General features: G+C 42.4%; 1 protein-coding gene and 1 long non-coding RNA gene across 4 annotated transcripts in view; one reads left to right on the top strand and one right to left on the bottom strand.

Annotated features, from left to right (window-relative positions):
- LOC137545744 (uncharacterized) overlaps positions 1–15,944 on the bottom strand; it is a 65,670-nt gene extending 49,726 nt beyond the window's left edge. For both annotated transcript variants that reach the window (XR_011026088.1, XR_011026087.1), the window contains exons 1-2: positions 15,818–15,944; positions 1,715–1,796 (exon numbers count right to left, since the gene is read on the bottom strand). This is a non-coding gene — a long non-coding RNA (uncharacterized lncRNA). The remainder of the gene's footprint in view (positions 1–1,714; positions 1,797–15,817) is intronic.
- Positions 1–21,425, top strand: part of HDAC7 (histone deacetylase 7) — a 462,051-nt gene that overhangs the window by 214,733 nt on the left and 225,893 nt on the right. The window lies entirely within an intron of this gene.

Raw genomic sequence — 21,425 nt, 5'->3', positions numbered from 1 at the left:
ATTTCTTGTTAGTGAATTCATGATCCTGAAATTTTGAAAGCAAACCTGAATTGTCCATAGAAGTGAGGCACTGGTAGTAAGGCTGCATTCCTGGCAGCTTTATCCAAAGTTGTTAACTTAGCAGCAGGTATGTTAGGCACCTGAGTGCAGCTATTGGATAGCCGAGGTAGGCACTCCGGCCATACTGACTATTTTGAGAGACAGTGACTGGCTATAAATAGCCAATGGTGGTGCTTTCTGCCTCACCTCCGAAGCTTATTGGTGTAGCCAATCAAATGTGGTTGTTAATTTAAAGCCCAAGTTCTGATATAAGTTTTTAATATATATTGGGCTTGATTCACAAAAGAGTGCTAACTGATAGCACGGCCGTTTTCGTGCGAATGTTTACATTGCGTGCGATCCCGAATTTTCGCGTGTAACGATAATGCTTTTTGAGCGTAACCGTGAATTTTTGCATGAAAATGATATTGTTTGCATGCGAAAATGAGCGTTTGCGCACAAAAACCGTTATCGTTTAGCGCGAAAATTCACGATTGAGCGAAACGCGAAAATTCACGCGAAAACGGCCGTGCTATTAGTTAGCACTCTTTTGTGAATCAAGCCCATTATGTCAAATGTAGCAGCATAATTTGCAATACACAAAGTTTTGGCATTATTCATTTTTTATTATTATTATAGCTTGCTGGGTTTGCAGTCTGAGAGCACAGTAAGAAATCATAGCTACTACTTTATTAAACTGACGTGGGCATTAGTTGCATGTATGCAGTAGGTACTGATCTCCACTTGCTTCACAGGTCCTTTCCATAGGCTCAATAGGTTTAGTCATGTTGGTACTGCAACAGACTATGGAGATTCTGAGAAATTCTGAAAAAATGGCCTACCATAAGGTACTTCACACTCTGCAGATACGCAACACCACCCATAGTGCCACTGCTATGATTGGAAGCTTTCTCCAACTAATGGGGAACTCAAGTTTCTGCTCCACTTTTGGAGGTCAACCTGAATTTACTTAAGAAAAGCTTTCACTCGTGGTGTGTTTACAAGTGTAAATTCACTAACCTTTCACCGATACTTCCTACCTTACTATAAACAATTATGTCAGGTGGATTGTTAGTGTATTAGTTAAAGCAATTCTGAAGAGAATATTGAAAAAATATATATATATATACTTACCTATGGAGAGGGAAGGCTCTGGATCCAATAGAGTCTTCCCTTTCCTCTCACGGTCCCCTCGTTCCAGCGCTATCACCCCTGTTCAAATCTCCCGCTAGGGGAGGCTTCAGAAGTCTTCAGAGGCCGAGTGCCCCCCGAAGACAGCTGGCTCCGTACTGCACATGCGTGAGTGCGCACAAGAGCATGCTCATGTAGGCGTCTTTGGGAGCACTTGGGCTCCTCAAAGATTTTCAAAGCCGAAGGGACGAGATTTGAAAAAAACACTATACAAATGTCAGGATTATTATGTGAACTGAGGGAGAGCTGTAAATGTTTGCCACCAACTAGCAGACATTTAAATCCAGTTTTCAGCATCAGTTTTGTTCTCTACTAATTTCCAGCTGTAGTAACTCAGGCTCAATGTGCGCAGCGTGTATGAGAAAAGCTTGAGGCACACAAGCCATAAGTTCAGTGCACATTTGCAGTAATAACTAGATATTCTTTAATCATATAAAAGAGCTATTTTAGTTGTGCATTAGTCTGTGTGAACAGATAGTGTCACCTTTGTTTTCTCCCTGTCTCAGATCTGTGCAGCAGTTGAGGATTAACATGTGGAATGTTGGCTCCCTCCTTTAGTTCCATTCCTATGAGAAAAGATTTGTTTTATTAATACAGCTGTCAATGTCTGTCATATCCCTGTATGGCTATTAGCTGCCAAACTTGGTTATAGCATGTGCTGGAAGTACAGATGTGAGGTGACAGATCTTGCAGCTTAACAGGCTCCAAAAGTGCCCAACCGGGCCCAAGAAGCAGCTCTGGCTCATAAAATACATCAGACTACGCTTGTCAAAATGAGCAGCACTTATAAATCAATACTGTTCAGTCTAAAGAGCTATGTCTAAGTCTGGTGCAATAATAGGATCCAAATACAGAATTCAGTTTTTCTCTTATTCTTTTGCATGACTGAGTGTCGCTAAACTACGAGTTACACATTTCCCAGCAAGCTCTTGGTGAACCAGAACCCCTATGAGTGTGTAAGGGGCTGAACGAGACCAAAAAGCCTCCTTACTAAAATGCAAAGTAGAAGTTTTAAAACAGAAGGTATTTGCAATTATTAAGGTTGGAGTGAGCATATGAGGTCTCCCACAATGCATCACTGCTGAATATGCAAATCATCTCTTTGTTGTCCCTGATGGTAAACTCACCTCCAGAACCGCTGGAATGAAATAATGTATCAGGTTGTAAATATTACAGAGCCAAACTAAACTGTAAACATAATTTCACAAGCAGTCCACAAAGGCTGGAGGTCCACCATAAAGGCTATGTCTACCACAAGGAAGCACAAATTAATAAAGTTATTTACGCACCTAAGATTTTCAACGGCCTAAAGATCATTCATAATAGTTTCTGGTGAAGTAGCAAAAAGTTTCTGCACAGTTTTAGCCAAACAAATTATGTAAGTATAAAAAAAACGAAGTTTTTGTAGAAGTAATACCTTTTAAAGAGGAGCTGTCAGCCATACTATCTCAGAAAAAAAAAACATATAAGTAGATAAATACTTGCTCTACTTACATAAAATATGTATTGCACTGTCCACGTTTTGATTTTAGTGATTTTTTTTTCTACAGTAAAAAAAGAGAAAATCCTTTTTAGCATTTTCCATTTTAACTGTGGCTATTTTGAAGCCAGTCCTGATGTAATTTCCTCCCTTGCTCTCCTCTGCCTCATTGAGTATGCATTGCCCACCTTCCATTATTAAAAGTGCATTGACTCAGCATGAGAAATATTGGCCAAACAGATAGGAACAGAGGTGTGGGAGGGGAAAACAGGATGGAAGAGGCTTCAGCCAATCGGGCTACATTAGTTAAGTCTGAGAGGAAAGTAGAGAAGCAAAAAAAGACAACCCAGCATGCCCTGCAACTTCCTTTGTGCATACCAAATTTTGTGTGTACCAAATAAGAGTCAGGTAAACTGGGGAATGATCATTTATCAACAAGAAAAGTAATAGTGATTTTAACTTTTGGATTGCCTGGTTAGCATCCCTATTACTTGTTCACCAGATAAAAATAAAGAATTGATTTTTGATTTTATGCCCGACAGTTACACTTTAATGGCTAGGCTAACTGATAAAGGTAAATGATGGAAGCTTTCAGTGAATTATTCCCCCTGTGCATATTTCCAGATGTTATCTGAAGTAAAACACTGATGCAGGTAAATAGTAGACATGAATATGACATCTTTGTGTTTACTATTTACCTGCAGCAGTATTTTACTTCAGCTAACATCTGGAAATATGCCTGAAGAAGGGAACTAGATCCCAAAAAGCTTGCATCATTTAACTTTATCAGTTAGCCATTAAAAGGAATGACATTTACAAAACTTCACAAAAACTGCACATGAGTATCAGATCCCTGCAGCTTACCAGGAAGGATTGTTCAAATCCACTAAAAAAAAAAGTCACAGCGGAAAACCAGCTACGGACTGAACAAACATTCGGCAGTGATCCTCCTTGCCAGCAGTAAAGATGTCACCCCCTGGGATCAATTTCAGAATGTAAATCAGGTGAGGAAAGATCTTACCATGAGGAAACACAGACTAAATAATTTATAAAGTGATATTGTAAAAAATAAGCAATTATGTGCATTACTTTATTTTCAGTACAGTTCCTCTTTAAAATATATATGTAACTTTCCGTAGAATAAGTTTGCGCTAGAATACTCAAGTACTAATGCATCAGACAGTTAGAGGAGGAAATGAGGAAAATGCTTTAATGTAATCACGCCCTGTACGTTTCATTGCTGTTGGCTCGAGCTCAACAAACAAAACACTTTAGAACAAACCGAGAAATAGACTATATTCTGATTAGAAGCCCTGAGATAGTATTCTGCAGAGTACAGGCTCAGAAGAAACCGTGTCAAGCCCGGATGCCAGTATTTTGTACTACAGCTTTTTTGTAGTCTCTGCAAAATATAGTATTGCCGGGATAAAAAAACAAAAAAACACTACAGTTCAGCATTTGCAGCTATGTTCAAAATGAAAACCATCAATTCCCAACCATGGGCGGTGTCATGCAGGTCATTCCTCCATACCTCATCCTTTCCAGGGCCCCGATTTAAATGGGAAAGGAGGTGCTGAGGGGAGTGGTCAATTTACGTACAATCATTAGCCCTCTACATTCAAATGCTAACAACAAGGTGGAACTCTAGTAATGATAAAAACAACTTAATTGCAAGCTGTATTTGATTGCACTAATGGCGGATATTTGTTTACAAAATGGTTTGCATGCAAGAGCATTAAGTATCAGAATCAGAATTTATTATTAAATATATCATTTATTTCACCAAGTACAAAGGAATTGCATACTGAATTAGTTTTGGTTCATACAGGTTCTGTAAGGAGGTATGGATGGTGAGAGTAAGAGGCGAAAACTATGAGCCGAGGCTGCCATAGTACGGCACCACCAGTCACACTTGGAAATCATATGTTATCCCTAAGTAGACATCGAAAAGGGGGGGGGGGCTGCAGAGGAAGGCGAAGGTTCAGCAGTGATGGCCCAGTTCTTCATAAAAGAAACGAAGAAACCACTGATGATGGCTGACGCTGTTGAGGATCCCAATTGCTAACATCTGGCAGTGTTGGCCAAGGAGTTCCAGTTCAAAAGGTGCACTTCTTGGTGGGTCCCGACTCCAGGGCAACATTCGGCAGGTCTGGTCAAGATAATCTGTCTGTTACAGAAGTGTCTGGCCTTGGTGGCCCTTACTTCCAGATTATCAGCTGGCATCATGGAGAAGCTGAACCAAAGGTACTAAAGTAAGTAAGTACTAAACTCCTTCACCGGCATTGAGGTTCCCTCCAGGTTGAAAGTGTCCCTACTCTACCCACACCTGTCAGCATATAAGCAAACACTTCATGCTCTCAAACCTGAGATTCACTGTGAGGCCTGTCAGGTTCTTTCATTGTATGGAACACATATATGTGCATAAATCAGTCTAAGATTTCAAGAGAGTGACATACTGCATTACCCACACCATTACAGTACAGTCCCGGTTATTCAGAACTCAACTAACCAGCAGTCTCAACCAACCAGCACAAATTGCCGCAGTACTCACAGTGGTGAAGGACAACTCCTTAGACTGTTTGTGGGCTCTGCATAAAGACTGGGTTAAGTGGCTCCCCTAAGCTTAATATACTTTCAATTACTGCATTTTAAAATTTAAAACAGAGTTCATGGTATGCATATAGAGTAGTAGGGTATAGTACTGTATTGGCTAGGCATATTTTTAACATTGTGTCTCAAGCAACCAGAAAACACACACTTACCGTATCCAGCATCAATCAATCCCCTTTGGTGCCAGATAACCAAGACTCTGCTGTATATAAATGGGCTGCAATGGCACAGGAGCAGGAGAGCAACAGCCTGGCTGTAGCCAGACCACAATAGCTACTGAAATATAAACAAAGGGAAGGGAAGCTTATAGAATAGGGAACTTTTTCGACCTGGAGAGAACCTCAACGCTGGTGAAAGGGTTTAGTACAGAATACTCTTGTATGCAAACCATTTTGGAAGGGAATATCTTTGATAAATGCAACCGAATACTACTTGCATTCAATTTGTTTTTTCATCATTACTTGCGTTCCAGCTTGTTGTCAGTGAGTGCAGAGGTTTGATGATTGTTTGTAGGACAAGGGTTACTGGTGGTATATACATACATATGATTATTATTATTATAATTATTGATTTATATAGTGATAGCATCTTTGGTAGCACTGTACAACAGACTACAAGCTATAACAATAAAATTTAAAAAATACAACAATTAACCACCTGAGCGGTATGCCCAACACTGTGTCGGCATGCCGCTCAAGAGGTTTTGCTGGCCTCAGGAGTCCCCCAGTATAAAACGATTCATTTCTATGGATAATTAAGATGTTAGCTAGCACTAGGCTAGCTAGTATAAGTGTGCACAACCCCCTCGATTACCCAGGATCCCCGCCATTCCACCTGCTTATACATTACCCAGCCTGGTTCCAGTGATTAGTGCAGCCTCCCTGCACAGCTCTGGTTTTCTCTATGGGGAGGATCGGGTCTGCACATGATGTCATGACGTCGGTGACATCGGTGACGTCATGTACAATCCTCCCCGTAGAGAAGACCGGAGCTGTCCGATCGCTGTAACCAGGCTGGGTAATGTATAAGCGCCTGGATTGGGGGAACCCTGGGCAACCTAACATCTTATTCATCCATAGAAACTAACAGTTTCATAGTGGGGGACTCAGGCTAGCAAAACCTCCTGAGCGGCTTAACGCTCAGGAGGTTAACAATACAAGAAAATTGTGGATTACAGCTGATGCACTGAACAAATCAACTCCAGATTTTACATAAGTGTAGAAGATATGTATGCACATTATGCAGCATTGAGAGACAATGGGGAAACAAAGTCCTGGTCAATTGACCTTAGAGTCTAAGGGGTTGAGGGATAGTAGGTGATAGGTGAAGGGAAGCTGTGTATAGGAGGGTAAAGTGGTGGTCAGTGGCCAAAGTGTCCTAAGTGAGAGAGTGTGCATGCCGTAAGATGTGGGTTTTTGCGCCTAAAAATAACCTATAGCAATAATTTTACAGTCATTTATTCTATCTCGAACCTTAGATCTCACAAAGTGGCCCTCCATACAGAGGGGTTGATTTCTTAAGGTTGAAGAACTCCAAACAGCTACAGAGAATAACAGCCTTCCAACAAAACTGGGCTGGATTTTTTAGAAAATGTCTGCTATTGGCTGCTAGATGTTTACAACCCTCATTTGAGTTATAATCAGAGCATAACAGGACTGCTGAAACGTTCCTGGATGGAGTACTAGGTTGTCATGTTATGATGTATAGATTTCTATAATATACTGGTGTTTGATTGCTAAAAGAGTTGATGTCAATATCTGAGGTCAATATTTCATAGAATTGTTCAATTATTTTTTGCTTAGTTTTAGGTGCCAGAAAAAAGGTAGCCATGAAAACAGCACTGATTTGTATTGACAAATTTCTGCCTCTGTAATGCATGGAAATGTATTTGTCTGTAAGGCCTCTACCCCACTTGAGCGCATCGGGCAACACAGTTCTACATGATTTGCGCCAATGAGGTTGTGCGGGAATCATAATGCGTTTGCATATTCTTGTTAGAAACCATGCCTTGTGATTCTGTGGTTGTGAATTGCAACACATAGATTGGGAAATCAGACTGTGCAGTCTATGCAATTTTAATGTTACTGCAGATTGTGTCACAAAACGTGGCCAAAATCAAAGTAGGGGAGTAAGAGACCTAAATGCTGTATGGTCTGCATGATTGGTGGCGTAACTTATGTGTCTTTTGCCTAAGTATTTTTTTCATTGAAATAAATCCTTCTTTCACATATCAGGAAGTTAGGATTGGTGTTTTGGGGGGGGGGGGGAGTTAGTGAATGATGGTGGTGGGAAGTGGAGGGACCATGAATTAGGGAAGTGCTGTTTCCGAGGTGGAAGCCTTCGAGCAGAAGACCTTGTGGCCTTCCAAACATAATAGTGTGGTATTTGGCACTTTAAGAAGCAGAGACCCCTAGAAGAAACTAAGCTTCTGTGACCACCATGATATTTTTCTTCCACCGCTGATCATTTCCTTGAATAGGCTCTAGGTGGTTTTAATTTGATTACCTTTGCAGAAATAAATGAATGTATTTCAGATATGTCCCTAAAATTTTCAGTTTTTTATTTTCTCTAAAACTTCCCTTTTTGGGTGTATTGTTATGCAGAGGAACATTTTTACTTCAAAAATGCAGATATTTTCATGTGAATTTATTCTGTTTGTTAATTCTTTCTACCTTACTTTGGCTGCCAAAGTAAAAGCAGGCCAAGTGAAAAACTCTCTTATAGCCTCAGACTTGTGAACTGTCTGTCAGTGTCTGACCAGAATATCATGCCCATTGTGACATCTGAGGATATGTCACATGACCCCTTATAGCGACATCTCATAACTTTCTGCTGTTCTTGATCAGCAGTGCATAGTAAGGTTGCAAGCAGGTGTGCGTGGATTGCAATTTGATTTCAGTATTGAATGGCAGGGTCATTAACAAAGACCCAAAAATAAGTTAGGTGTATAACACTCTAATATAGAGGTACATTGTCTATTGCCAATTGGACGGCGTAGTGGAAAAGTACTTCAAATGTGTTTCAATAGTACTTGAAGTACCTTTAGAGTTCTTCTAAAGCATTTCCTAAATGACTGCACATAGTTATACTTATCTTTGGAAGAACATTAACCTCTCAAAAGCTACTTCAAACATGCTAAGCAAATTAAAACTTTGCAGATCTGACCAAAGTAAACTGAGATCTAATTGGTTGCTGTAAAGAAAGGGAAAATAACATAGAAGGATTATACAAAGCACAACAGAGACAAATACACCAATAAAAACCTAAATTCACAAATCCATAATTTCTGAAAAATCATATTTGACAAATATAAAAAAGCCAAACAAAATGGCTGGCCATTGAAGTAAAGTTCACTTCAGTCAGGTGGGGTGGAGGGAGAGAAATCTCAAGATATCCGCTAAACTCTGTTTTACCCAAACTTTCATGAAGATGCTCACGTGTCACTTTATTATATGTTTTAATTACCTACGCAATAAAAAATGTAATTTTTAACTCTTTCTGTTCTCTGAATGAATTGATCCCTTGCTTACTTTGTTGTTCTTATCGAATCCTACAAGGCAGCTGTCCACTAGTGTTTTCTTCTTCAATATTCTTCACCTATTGTTTTGAGTACTTCTACATTACATAACTTCATATGCTTTAGGCTCCATTCAGGACAGTGGCTTAGATTCCCCCATCCCAGTCTCTAAATGTTAAACCTGGGGAGGAATCCACTGTTCATTGAGAGAAGCTTCTGGGTCTTCACATCCTGTCCACCTTAGGTCCTATTATCATGTTGGCAGTGTAACTGATGGTTGCAAGGAAACAGATGTTGGGGCCATGGATCTTGCTTTTCTCACTGAGCTGGCTCTACTCATTGGTGGTACTTGGATGTTACTGTGTTCTCTGCTGCCTCATCACTGTGGAATACCAAAGTATTTCTTATATGCCCTGCTGGTAGCTCCGCCTCATCAGTCTTAACTAACTTACTATTTCACTATCATCACTCATTACGCTATTCTTTTGCACAGTGATGGAAGGTTCGTCATGGCCCATACTCACGAGGGACTTTTGTCGCCTCAACACGCGGCGCACGCGTGTTGCGGCGACAGGTCGCCCGTGAGTATGGGCCGTTGCACGCGCGCGCACCCCGAACTGTCGCCCGTCGCTCTTGTCGCCATGCGATTGAAAGTTTCAATCGCATGGCAACAGTCGCCGCCGCACCTCCGCCGCAACTGTCGCTAGTCCGCGTGAGTACGCGGACTAGCGACAGCAACCTCCATAGAGGTAAATGGAGCTTCCGGCGGGGGGAGGAGGAACGTCGGCGACAGCTTCCGTCTCGCCGCTGGTCCCTCTTCCGCGTGTGTACGCGGATGGACCTGGAGAGAAGCTGTCGCCGGCCTGTCGCTAGCACGCTCACGTGTGCTGGCGACAGGCCACTTCTGCAGCCTGTGAGTACGGGCCATAAGACTTAGACATAAAGGACACCTGTACTGAAAGAGAAAGTAGGGGCTGGCACCTTTATTCCATTAGCTATCATGCTGGTCTTTTGCTTTAGTACTGTCTGAGTCACACTTCTAAAACAAGCACGCAGTCAGTGGAGTGAGTCAGAATACCTCCTCTGCACTCTTATTCTAGGTCAATGACTCCAAATGGATTGAAGGCAGAGGATTAGCGCTACAGACAGTCAAGTATCATTTTAAAAGGCAACAAAGATGGCAGCCTCCTTTGCGTACGTATTAGTACGCCGCCGGTGAGCTGGGCACAGGGTGAGATGAATGACAGCTCACCCTACTGCCCCTCAAATCCCTGGAGATGTTAAATATCCCCCCTCCAAATCGTAGCAATTCGAGGGGAGAAGTAGTTCAGGATCCGGTCATCGCTAGAGCCCGGAATCACCCATATGCGTCCCGCGCAGTATAACATTACTGCTATGGTGGCACCTAGTTTCGGCACTGAGCAGCATGCGCTGAAACCACCTGCTTTGGCCTCCGTATTCTTCTCACTATAGCATTGTTGCACAAAGACCACTATCCTTTAACTCGAAGCCTCCGTCTTCTGCAAAGCAGTGTGTATAATAACTCTGTTAGATTACTTGTTACTATCTTGGATTTACAGTAATGTATGATTACTTGTGTGGATGAGTGTCCCTTCCACGCAGCATCTGGATGTATTACATTGTCAGCATCCCAAAAAATGTTATACTAAACGTCAAGTGTCTAGCCTGACACTAAACACACTCTGGTTATTCAAAGTCCACATTTCATGCTTGAAATAATTGTGTCTATGTCTGTGTCTGGTACAACCTTCCTTCCTGTGGTTTTCATGGTGAATTGTACCACAAGCGCTCAGTAACAGTGCAGACATAGCGCAAACCAAAGGCCGACTCCGGGTCCAGGAATTGATAGCACCTAGAATACTGCGTACTTGTGTCTTATGCAGGAGTGGTTTGTGTGGCTTCGGCTCTGCACGAAAACACGGGCTACATACAGACAAGTAAAAGGAGGAAGCAATGTTTAAATCACAACTAGCAGAAGGCAGAGCTTCTTCTTCTTCTTCCCAAATTAGAATCACAGGACGATGCTGAGTCATTGTGTGTGTGGGTAAAAGGTAACAAAAATGTGAATATTTCTCAAACTTCTTTATAAAAAGTGGCGTTCTGAACAGAGATCTCCATTTCTTTGTCCTACGCTTTTGAAGTCTGGATTGATGCTGTTTTAATGCTACATTTTTAAGTGGGAACCAGGGCCAGTTCTCACATGAAGCAAGGTGAAACATTTGCAACAGGGGCAGCATGTTTGTACTGTGTGTTTACGCTTACAGCATGCAGTCAGAGTAAAAGTAGAACTGAGAGGAGAGGCGCAAGAGGAAGAGGTCATCATTGAGGAAAAGCAACTTGTTGGCTGTGTGAGAAGTCTGACAGTGGCCTCAATTCTCTAAGCTTGTCACCTGTCTTTAATAACGTTTCTAGAGTTATCACCATGGTGATGAGGCATGTAGTATTTAGGAAACATTTTACCTCAGGCAAACTTAAAGTTAACTCTTCAGCCTTTAAAGGGACTTTGACCTGTAAATAAATACAAAATTGGAACTTACCTGGGGCTTTCTCCACCCCATCGTAGGTCGGGAAGTCCCTCGGCGTCCCTCTGGCTCCTCTCCCAGGGCCTGGCCAGATGGCTCCCGGCGACACTGGGCCCGAGTGTCGGGCTCCTTCTTCCTAAAAGTTGACGCCAGTCGTCACCACGCCGGCCACCTCGTGTCATCACGGCGGCCAGCGTGACAGTACTGCGCATGCGCAATTAAACCGACGGAAGAGGCTAAGATGGATAGACTGAATGGGCTTGATTCACAAAGCGGTGCTTACCTAGTTAGCACGCCTAAAATACTTTGGGCGTTATAAGTAGGGTGCTAACTAGTTTAGCACCGTTTTGACAATAAGATCGCACGCAAAGTTCACAGCGCGGTGCCCGTGAAATGTTGCACCGCGATGTGACTTTAACGCCACATCCGATGTGCCTATAAGGTCACCTTATAGGCGCATCGGATGCAGTGTTAAAGTCGCTGTGCGCGTGCAAAGTTTTTTGCGCTGGACTTTTGCGCGCGAGTTGATTTTATCATGCCTAAACTGAGTTTAGGTGTGAACTGGGGCTTTTCACAAGTGTGCTAACAGTTAGCACTGCTTTGTGAATCAAGCCCAATATGTGAAGCTATGAACATGCCTATACAACAGCTGAAAAAAGCAGTCATTGACAGAGGCATCTTGTGTACAAAAGTACATATGGTCACGAAGAGGCGGAACAAATTAGATGGAGGAGAAGCCTTATGCCCACAGTTATTAGGTTTTACACTCACTTTTATTTTTTGAAATTCAGTGAAAGAAGTCTGATAGACCTGCATTCAACAGAACCGCAAATCACTGTACTGCACTGTTGTGTACGAAGCATAGTCTGGAAATGTGATGAGTAAACTGCCACAGAATAGACTGGTGCTAGATGTAAATTTATATTAATAACAAGAAAAAGGAAACATGACTGATTCAAAGTACATATATTTGTGAAAATAATTGATTTATAAAATAAAATTATAGATAATACTTACACTATTTAATCTCTTGAGGACCAGAGGTGTATACCCCCTAGTGACCAGGCCATTTTTTACATTTCAGCACTTCACTACTTTAAAGGTTTATTGCTCGGTCATACAACTTCGCACCCAAATGAATGCATTTTGCCCCCTTTTCTTCTCACAAATAGAGCTTTATTTTGGTGGTATTTGATTGCTGCTGCTGCTGCTGCTGCTGTCATTATAATTTTTTTTTATTAATAAAAAAACCCACATTTTTGTTTATCCCCTAATTGTCCCTAGACTATTTTACATACACTACACAGTACTTATATAGACATATGGCTATGGCACGGATTAGATTGTGAGCCCTTCCGGGGGACAATTAAGTGAGAAGCCTATACTCTGTGCAACACTGCGTAAGATGTCAGTGCCATAAAAATATTTATATAATTCATTACCTAAATAAACAGCTTGCCAGCTCCAATCGCTGGCTGGCAGACTGATCGCTAAGGTCCCCCATGCACAGTGCTGGGAGATCGCGCTTGTGCAAGCGCCCGTTGAATCTAGCTTCTCGCGAGATGATGCCATATGGCGCCTCAGAGGAACAACAGCGTTAGGCAGTCGGCAAGAGGTTAAAGGACTACTTCAGCAAAAAAAAAAATAAGCAGTTAAAATCTGACAAAATCGACAGGTTTTGGACTAGTCCATCTCCTCATGGGGGATTCTCATGGTTTTCTTTGTTTTCAAAAATATTTCCTGAATGCCAGTTTAACTGCTAAAATAGTAACATACCAGCCAGCCTCCCTACTCGCTCACACACTATTTTGTCAGGAAGACTTAGCAACTGTCGTTCAAGAAATGCTTTTGAAAACAAAATAAATCCCTGAGAATTCTAGTTAAAATCCTTTCGGTTCTGTCAGATTTTAACTACTTACTTTTTTCACTGGCGTCGTCCTTTAAAAAGAATATTTACTCTAAGCCACACATTAGCTATGTATGTATTTGCACAGCATGGCTAGATGTCCTGATTGTACAGAGTTTTTAATGCCTTGTGTATCTATCCTCCCCACTATTTGTTTTCTACTTTGTACAAAACTGTGGAAGATGTTGGCACTATATAAATGAAATAAATAAATAATATTTAATAAACTGATAATGGTCACATGCATCTCTGTTTATAACCAAGAGGAGAAAAGTTTTCCCTTCATCCCTACTTAGATATATCATTCAGCAAAGATATATGATTTGCTGGGTAGTGTATGCCTGCAGATGCCACATGTCCCAGCTGATGCAACAGTGGAACGAGCAGGAAATTTAGGTTAGCTTTTCCTTCCATTGCATGCCATGACTGCGTCAGACTGCAGACGTTCATCCTAATCCCTTTCAGGATGATGCAACTTGTGTGTGAAATATCTGCGACATGACTTCAGTGTTAAATCTGGCTGAGGAGTCCTGGCATAAGGTGTTCCTTTACCATATGGAAAGGCAAGAAGAATGCTGGTGGAGATCTGTCCAAAGAGTTATTAGCTGGCAAGAGGAACCTCTGAGGATTTTTTTTTGTTTTGAAATGAGCCAGTGCATTGAATCATATGGCATTAGAATTTGTATGTAGAGTGCCAGAGCTGATAATTATGTGCGCACAACGGGGAGAGAACATTGGTTTCAGGTCCCACAGGCGTGACCTGTGAACTGACAGACGCAATTTCTTGACCATCAGCAGCTGTCGGTGTGTCCTTTTTCAGAGTCAGATTGCCGTATGTGGGAAAAGTGAAGGAATTATGCAGTTGGGTCTGATATGTAGCTCTTGTGTAGTTAGCTGGAGGCTTTGATGCCATGGGAGTATTGTTCTTCTTGGACCAGGTTTATTTTTCTCTTCCAAATGCTCTGCCAAGTGCATTGCAGTTTTCCTGTTTGTGAAAAACAGAACAAGACAGAATAATACTTGTCTCATGTTGATCCCTCACCCGAGTGGAGGTGGTCTACTGCCACTGCCAGCTTGGATTCACTTAGTAGGAGGAAACCAAATGTAACTGTTTTCTCAGTTAGTCTTTATGGGAAATAAAGCATTAACAATGAACCTAAAATCTAAAAAGCCTTTCTCAGATAAAGCCAGGGGCGTAGCAATAGGGGGTGCAGCGGTAGCGACCGCATCGGGGCCCTTGGGCCAAAGGGGCCCTGAAGGGCCCTCCCTCAACTACAGTATTAGCTCTCTATTGGTCCTGTACTCATAATAATCACTTCTATAGATACTTTGAATAGTGGTAATCATTAACAAACTGTTTCCCATCCCTTCCTTGCACCTCTGACTCTGTAGTTGCCATTGGCAGGTTTTGGTGCACCGTATCAATTGCTATGTATAGAGTGCTTGGGGGGCCCCATTGTAAAACTTGCATCGGGGCCCACAGCTCCTTAGCTACGCCACTGGATAAAGCTGAACGGCAAAGCCATGCATGGCACCCATATCCTTGTGAAGTGGCTTTCTCATGCCATGCAGAATATGTTCTACTTCTCAGGTATAATGCATGCCATGGCTGGGGCTTTTACATAAATCTGCAAGTGACCATCCAGAAGTGGCCATATAAAAATTCCCACAAGTACAGCATCCATAGTCTGTATCAGCATATTAGTTGCCATTAAAATGAATAGGAAGTGAACAGTTGGCTAGTTTTCTTTAGGCACGTGCGTACAAGCAGGTATGGGAGTCGGCAAATAGTCACATTTTTAAAGATGTAGAAGAATAGCTGCATGGATTAACAGGGTCAGTTTCATATTGCCAGATAATAGGTAGGTGATATAGACTGTCCCAATCCTGCATAGCTAACTTTAGCACCCAAGTTGTCATTCTCTGGACAGTGCAGATAATGGTAGGTTCATAATAGGCCTGCTGTTGAATGTTTTTTGGCTCGGGTCACAGATACCATATAGCCTTCCCAGTTCTTGGTCTGTCCTGCACCAATCACCAGTTTAAGCTACTTATTCTCCTAAGTCTTCGGCACTCCTCGGGCAGCCTTCAAAACTACTCACGCCCACAAGTAAAACTACTCATGCCCACAAGAAATTCTGAAGACAATTACATCTGTATTGCGCATGTGTGAACCTGGATATGTGCAGTTCGGATGCACTCATCTTTGGAACTAGCAACAAGTGTTCTGAAGGCTACCCGAGGAGTGCCGAATAGTTATTCGACCTAGGAAGTTGTATAACTTCAACCCGGGACAGCACAGGAACAATGGGATGAACAGAGGATCGGGAGGGCTCTATGATATCCAGAGCCTTCCCTCTACATAGAGATGTGTTAAATCGAATTGAGTTTCCACACTTCCCTTTAGATTCCCTTTAAGCACAACATTTTTACTTTAGAAAACCATACATATTTATTAGTAGCAAAAAAGTTTCTGTACCATGTTAGCCAAACAAATTATATAGGTAGAAAAAACGTTTTGTAAAAAATACCTTTTTAATGGCTAACTGATAGAGTTAAATGATGCCAGCTTTCTGGGATCTAGTCCCCTTCTTCAGGCATATTTCCAGATGTTAGCTGAAGTAAAACACTGATGCAGGTAAATAGTAAACACGAAGATGACAGTTGTACTGGTTACTGTTTATCCGTTAGGTGTCAGGTGATCAGCAGGCTGGAGCAAGTGAGTTAGTGCAACCATACATGAAATCCAGCAGGTTTCTGAAGATCATGAAGCCAAATCAATCATAAGTTACATAAGGAGCCATGAATCCTGTTCCACAATTTAAACAGAAACTCCGACCAAGAATTGAACTTTATCCCAATCAGTAGCTGATACCCCCTTTTACATGACAAATCTATTGCATTTCACAAACAGACCATCAGGGGGTGCTGTATGACTGATTTTGTGATGAAACCCCTCCCACAAGAAACTCTGGTACTGCGGTACTCTGGGCAAACTGCCACAATGTAATAATTTTCACAGACAGGAAATGGCTGTTTACAGCTGTCTGTAACAGCCAAAACAGCTAGGAGCAGCTACATAACCTGCCCACAGTAAAAATGTCACCATGTGATAAATGTCAGAATGTAAATCTGGGAGAGGAAAGATTTTACAATGAGCAAACACTGACTAAATCATTTATACATAATTATTGTAAAAATGAAGCACTTTTTTATTACATTATTTTCACTGGAGTTCCTCTTTAAACCTTCTGTTAATGTCTTGAACATTTTCATAAATTTGTACTCAGAAATTTTTCCTGATTGTTCATTTTTGAAGTTACCCTTAAGAACAAGTACTGTTAGATCTTGCATGCTGTGTCCTGGTTCACAGAAGTGTTGGCCCACTGGTGTGTCCATTTTACCCTCATTAATTTTAAAGCGTGATGGTTCATTCTTGTGCGCAGTTTTTGTCCTGTTTCGCCCATATAGATTCCTCTTGAGGGGCATTTCATGCATACAACATTGGATGACTCGCAGGAAAATTGGTCTTGTATTTGATGATATTTCTGTGAGTTTGGTATTTGTATTTGGCTTGTGCTCAAAATATAAAGGCAGGTCTCACATCTTGTGTTATTGCAAGGTAATGTGCCTGAAGTTTCTGGTGTAGATAATGCACTTCTGATAATCATTTGCCTCAAATTGGGAGGTTGTCTGAAAGCAAGCAGTGGTAAATCAGGAAAAACTTATTTCAGGCATTTGTCTTTGTGGACTATCGGTTGTAGGGCTTTCAATATCATCCTCAGTGTCTTTAATTTTGGGTTGTAGGTTACCACAATTGCGCAGAAAAAGTGGGATCAGCGCATCACCAGGCCGCCTCTGAATGGCCTCAGCTCAGAGATGCGCTGAGCCCCCCCAGTAACCACAAATGCACCTTGAACCCAAACAGAGGCTCTGCATATACACCAAAGAAAAACTAACAAGTGGGAGCAGCTGACCAGAATTAAATCAAACATAGCAAAGAAATGAACAGCGCTACTTAAAAACAGATGAATGCTTACCTGCAAAAAAGTGCAGACCCTACTCATGGGATACAAATACACAATGAGCACACATACAACCTGTCTACCACTTGGAGGATGTTAGTTTCCACTAACAGCTTGCATGCAATTTGTTAGGTACTCGTCCCTCCCACTGTCGAAGAAGTCTTTCCTCCATGGGAGGGGACCTAACACTAAATAAATCCTACCTATACATATGCATAGCCTGGGCGCGCTACCAGTAAATTTAAGAATTGCGCAGAAAAAGTGGGATCAGCGCATCACCATGCCGCCTCTGAATGGCCTCAGCTCAGAGATGCGCTGAGCCCCCCCAGTAACCACAAACGCACCTTGAACCCAAACAGAGGCTCTGCATATACACCAAAGAAAAACTAACAAGTGGGAGCAGCTGACCAGAATTAAATCAAACATAGCAAAGAAATGAACAGCGCTACTTAAAAACAGATGAATGCTTACCTGCAAAAAAGTGCAGACCCCACTCATGGGATACACAATTGGGATTCTGTTGTTTTCAGTCTTTGGGGTGTACTTCAACAGTTCCTCTCTTGATTTTAAGCCCAATCTACACGATACGATTCTTTGTACGATTCGATTACGATTCTATTTACGATCCGATTAAATCCGACATGTCCGATCGGGATTCGATTTGATTCAAATCGATTGGCCATTGTTTTGTAATGGCAAATCGAATTGATTTGAATCGAATCCCGATCGGACATGTCGGATTTAATCGGATCGTAAATAGAATCGTAATCGAATCTTACAAAGAATCGTACCGTGTAGATTGGGCTTTAAAGTTGCTCTGTGTATTTGATCATCAGCGATTTGTGGATGATATCCCTGATCTATGAATATATTACGTAGTGACATAAGTTGTCTGTCTCTGTCCTCTGAATTAGAACATATTTGTTTATACCACAGAGCCTGGCTGTAAACAATAGATTTTTTTGGTGTGTTCTGGGTGGAAACTCTTCCATTTCAGGTAAATATGCCGATCAGTTGGTTTACGGTATATGGATGTTTGTAAAATTCTATCTTGTATATAAATTGTGGTATCAAGGAAACTGACATGGGATGTTGAAAATCTAAGTGTTAACTTGATGTTCTTGTGGTACTCTGAGAAGTTTTTGTGGAATCTGATTAATTCTTCCTGTGATGCTGTCCAGATTAATAGGATATCGTCTATAAATCTGAAGTAAGCCCATGGTTTAATTTCACAAGTTGAAAGGAAGTTATCCTCTAACCTGGCCATAAATAAATTTGCATACTGGGGTGACATCCTATTTCCCATAGCACTGCCCATTGTCTGTAGATATATATCATTCCCAAATGAAAAATAGGTGTGAGTTAGTATATACCTAATAAGTTATAGTGTGGGCCCTGTTGGTAGATCATTCAACTGAAGGAAATGTTGGCAAGCTGCAATACCGTCCTCGTGTGGGATGTTGGTATAAAGGGATTCAACTTTCCATTGTAGCCAGGATAGCACCCCCTGGGTTCGGACCCATGGCAGTCAATTTGTTAAGAAGGTCAGTGGTGTCCTGGATGTAGCTGGCTGTATTCCTTACCATGGGTTTAAGAATTTTTTCTACCCAAACAGATATCTTTTCTGTTAGTGTCCCCAAACCAGAGATGATAGGACGACCTGGATTTCCTTTTTTGTGTATTTTTGGTAAGATGTAGAAGGTGCCAATTTTAGGATTAGCTGGTATTAATGTAAGTATGGTAGATGATTCTGAGGAAAGATCATTAAGCATATTCTTCAATTACCTTGAGTATTGCAGCGTGGGGTTTGTTTCTAGTCTTTTGTAGTAGGTGTTGTTGGAGAGCTGTCTGTTTGCTTCTTGAATATAGCTGGATTTATCCAAAATCACTACAGCACCTCCTTTGTCAGCTGGTTTAATTACTATGTTCTCGTTGCTTTTAAGGCCCAGTATTGCTTTCCTTTCTTGAGTATTGAGGTTGTAATGTGTCTGTTTTTGTTTGTCCAGTATCTCTAATTTGATTCTTTTTCTGAAGTTGTCAATATACTCTTCTAATTTCTTGCTCCGCCCTGATTTTGGTGTCCAGGTACTGCTCTTTTTGGTTTTGCTATTTGCAGGTTCAGTACCTTCAAATTATGAATAATTAGGTCTGTTGTGAAAAAATTCCTTTAGCCTTATCCTCCGAAAAAATTCTTCCATGTCACTACAAAATTCTATTTCATCAAATCTTTTGGTGGGGCAAAAAGTGAGTCCTTTAGAACAGCTAATTCAGTCTTGCTTGGGTTATAGCTGGACAAGTTAACCACAGGTAAAACATTGGCAGTTTTAGGCTCTGAATGGGGTACACTTGTATTGTTATCTAGAACAGCGTTTTTCAACCAGTGTTCTGCGGCACACTAGTGTGCCGCGGAACGTTGCCTGGTGTGCCGTGCTCTTATCCTAAGGTAATAGCAGCGGCGGCCGCGGGGACGTGCGGGAGGGGGGATAAGAGCACGGCACACCAGGCAACGTTCCGCTGCACACTAGTGTGCCGCAGAACACTGGTTCTCCCCTCTCCAGCGCATGCTTTTATTCTAGCAGCGTATCTCCCGGCTGCTCTGTATGTGATGCGCAGGAGGCAGGGCTCGGTTTCCATAGTAACGGCAATACATATCGCCGTTACAGGAAGCCGCTGCCATGCTTCCTTCCGCATCACACAGAGCAGCCGGAGATACGCTGCTTGAAATATACACGCGCCGGAGAGGGGAGGGGCGGCAGCTGTTAAGGTAATAACAGCGGCGGGGACGGGCGGGGGGAACTATCCTGGGGCACTATACTGGCTATCCTGGGGCAGTATACTGGGGCACTAAACTGGGGCACTATTCTGGGGCACTATACTAGCTATACTGGGGCACTATTCTGGCCATACTGGGGCACTATACTAGCTATACTGGGGCGCTATACTGGGGCACTATACTGGGGCACTATACTGGCTATACTGACTATACTGGGGCACTATACTGGCTATACTGGGGCACTATACTAGCTATACTGGGGGGCTATACTGGGGCACTATACTGGCTATACTGACTATACTGGGGCACTATACTGGCTATACTGACCAGAGCTGGGACAAGGTCCTCCAGCACCCAAGGCTGAGACACCAAAGTACACCCCTCCATCCCTCCCACCCCAGTCATCACACACTGATTGCTATTAGACTAAGAGGGCCACAGGGCCCACAACCTCACCAACACCTTAATATCTAGTTATCTGGCTTGCAGTCACTGCTATGTATCCCCTTTTCTTATTTCTTTCTGCTTCATACACAATTAGGAATGACAGCTGAATGAATTGTGCGCCCCTCCTACACTGCGCCCTGAGGCTGGAGCCTCTCCAGCCTATGCCTCGGCCCGGCCCTGATACTGACTATACTGGGGCACTATACTTGCTATTCTGGGGCACTATACTAGCTATACTAGGGAACTATACTGGGGCACTATTCTGGCTATACTGGGGCACTATACTGGCTATACTGGGGCACTATACTGGCTATACTGGGGCACTATTCTGGGGCACTATACTAGCTATACTGGGGCACTATACTGGGGCACTATTCTGGCTATACTGGGGCACTATACTGGCTATACTGGGGCACTATACTAGCTATACTGGGGCACTATACTAGCTATACTGGGGCACTATACTGGCTATACTGGGGCACTATACTAGCTACACTGAGGCAACTAAACTCCCTACACTGGGGCAACTATGCTAGCTATGCAGCCGCACCCCAGCCCCCCCCCCCCCCCTATAGCCTGCTGCGCACGGCATTGTCCACTAGGTCGCGCAAACAACCGGGGGCCGGATCCCCCCCCCCCCCCACACACGCCGTTCCCCAGAGAAAAATGTGGTCAGGCAGTGTTCCCCGGGCCGGAAAAGGTTGGGAACCACTGATCTAGAATGATGTTTTCAGCTTTGAGTCTAAGGCTGTGGAGTTTCTTTTTCTTGTTTTGGATTAAACGGTGCTGTACATGTTTATTGATATTTGCAACGATGATGCTCCTGACTTGCATTTTGGGCCTATAGGGCTTTTTGCTATTATAAATTCACCTAGCAACCTTACCTCTGAAGAA

This window comes from Hyperolius riggenbachi, chromosome 2 (genome assembly GCF_040937935.1).
Source record: "Hyperolius riggenbachi isolate aHypRig1 chromosome 2, aHypRig1.pri, whole genome shotgun sequence".
NCBI classification, from domain to species: domain Eukaryota; kingdom Metazoa; phylum Chordata; class Amphibia; order Anura; family Hyperoliidae; genus Hyperolius; species Hyperolius riggenbachi.
The sequence above is the reverse complement of the archived record's forward strand: the minus strand, read 5'-3'. Positions and strand labels throughout refer to the sequence as shown.